Raw genomic sequence first — 2370 nt, 5'->3', positions numbered from 1 at the left:
TTTTAGGATTAATGTTTAAGTGTTACTTAATGCTCCTTAATGACAAGAAAGGAAAACTCACTGCTGTTCAACATTTCCTTTAAGGAACACATCTAATATAACTTCAGGAGTTCTGCTTATGAGAGTTACAGCTCTTTTTACAGCACAAACTGCATCTTGTGAGATGCTGCAGCCGAAAATGGGCTTCTAATCTTTGCCACAATGCTCCCCTAATGGTCACGGTCCAAGCCCCAGTCTCATCGAACAGTGTCATTTTATGATCTATAAAACATTTTTTCCCAGCATGCGCATCCATCCCACATCTATAGTCGAAACCAACGCACTTAAGGGCTTTTCAAACAATATTAATTTCATGCTATATGAGCATGGGATTGGTTATTCTCTCCTCACACAGAGCAGTTAAACAGATTCTGCAGCCTCTTTATGACTTCAAGCTTCAGGCGCACCTGCATCAGTCCATAAACTGCAGTTAACAGAGACAGTAAGAGAATTATGTTCCTGCTGCATCTCTTGTCTGGTTCCGACTGTGTGCAGCTATTTTTAAGCCTCTGAGCTTCCAGTTAAGTGTCATCTCATACAACCAAAAGGAAAACAGATTTTGAGCAGCTAGAATGCTTCTGTGTGCAAACTGCAGAGCAGCAGAGGCTGATGGTAGCATACCCCATTCAAATCCAGCTGCTTAGCCATACAAGGAAAGTGATTAGAAATAAACCAGAACTTTCACAAGATGGGCATAAGGAGTCATGTCAGTGGGTGCTGTGAGTTTCATATCTTTAATAGCACTGGTCTGTATCAACAGGAGATGGCCAGCTGAATGGATGGAATCTATTGATGTTTTAATCAACAGACACAAGCTTACTGAAAAAAAAGAAAAAAAAAAATTCCAGGGAAATTCCAGGGGCAAAGAAAAAACACAGCAGCTGCAAGGGCAGGTAAGGGACTTTTTTTCCAGGGAGAAACACACTAGAGGCAGACAAAAAGCAGTAGAAACTCCAAGGGCGAGGAAACAAAAGCACAAAATGGCTGCAAGGGCACCAAAAAAAAAGAGGAATAACAGGAGAGCAGCCCAACAACTGCCATGAGAAAATTCATTAGAAAAAGAAAAAGCCTCACTCTCCCACTGGCACAGACCATAACATGGACCAGTCTGGCACTGGAAGGGTGCCACAGAGGGCCTTTTAAAGAGAGCTGATTGGTCATTGGTGCAGCTGGTTCAGGTGCTCCCTGGGCTCCTGCACAGGTGAGCCTGATGAGTAACAGAGGGAGAGAGATCGATCAATCAATCAATCAATCGATCAATCGATCAATTCTTATTTATATAGCGTCTTTTACAATCAAAATTGTTTCAAGGCGCTTTCCAGAATCCCAGGGCCTGACCCCAGACAAGCAACAGAGGCAAGGAAAAACTCCCCTTTAACAGGAAGAAACCTTGAGCAGGACTGCTGATGGCCGGCTGGGTAGAGAGAGAGGAGAAGGGGGGAGGGAGAGGAGAGGAGAGGGAGAGGGAGAGGGAGAGGGAGAGGAGAGGAAACACAGCACCGGATAGACAGGAAAACCAGGATGGATAACAATCCAGTAAAAAAGGAAGTGTTTCTTCAGACAGGGTAACAGGCAGTGGTGGCCGCAGCTTTTAATCTACATGTAGTTCAGCCTGGCAGTAGTTTCAACAAATTTACACATCTACTATTGCAGACGTATGCTTACTTATACTCAGTCATGGTCCTGGTCTTCTGGATTGTCCAGTGCCGTGTTTTATTCTCTCTCCCGTTTTGTCACTAATCGGACTCACCTGGGCAGGAACACCTGAACCAGCGGCACCAATCAGCTCCCTGTAAAAGGCTGGTCGTGGTGGCCCTTTGCTGCAGGTCATTCTATGTGTTATGGTCCAAGCCTGCAGCAATGATGTCGCACAGCTAGTTGCCAGCCCTTGATGCTGAGTTGAGTTTTTCATCATCTCTGGGCTTTCTGGTGCTTTCCTTTGCCTTGTTGTACTTTTGCTTTTTTATTCGATTGAGCTTGCTGATGGTTTTTCCAGTCTCCTGCATTTGTTCAACATCCTGTAGGATTCCCCTATAGACATGTTAGGTAATCAATTATCATGTAGCTATAAAGAGAAAATTTAACTCCTACCCCAAATCCCACCTGCAAATCAGAAATGTGGATCTAATTTAAAAAAGTACATCTATTCTAGATGGGTATGTGTTTCATCTGAACACACATCTGTGTGACGGGTGCAGTTAGGACCCAAATGCAGCACTCTGGAAAGCTGGACCGTAGTAATGAACCGTAGTAATTCACAAAAGACACAATGTTCTGTGTGGTTCTTTATTTTTCTTGAAGGACCAAGTTTCTTGCATATTCTTTTCAACC

General features: G+C 43.8%; 1 long non-coding RNA gene across 1 annotated transcript; it reads right to left on the bottom strand.

Moving 5' to 3' along the window:
* Positions 1-282: 282 nt before the first annotated feature.
* LOC115247996 (uncharacterized) lies at positions 283-1755 on the bottom strand. The gene is made up of 2 exons (XR_003887031.1): positions 1705-1755; positions 283-1246 (listed from the first exon to the last, which is right to left on the bottom strand). It is a non-coding gene; the product is annotated as an uncharacterized lncRNA (long non-coding RNA).
* Between the last annotated feature and the right edge of the window lie 615 nt (positions 1756-2370).

Source organism: Takifugu rubripes, chromosome 22, assembly GCF_901000725.2.
Source record: "Takifugu rubripes chromosome 22, fTakRub1.2, whole genome shotgun sequence".
NCBI classification, from domain to species: domain Eukaryota; kingdom Metazoa; phylum Chordata; class Actinopteri; order Tetraodontiformes; family Tetraodontidae; genus Takifugu; species Takifugu rubripes.
This window is presented reverse-complemented; position numbering and strand designations above follow the sequence as displayed.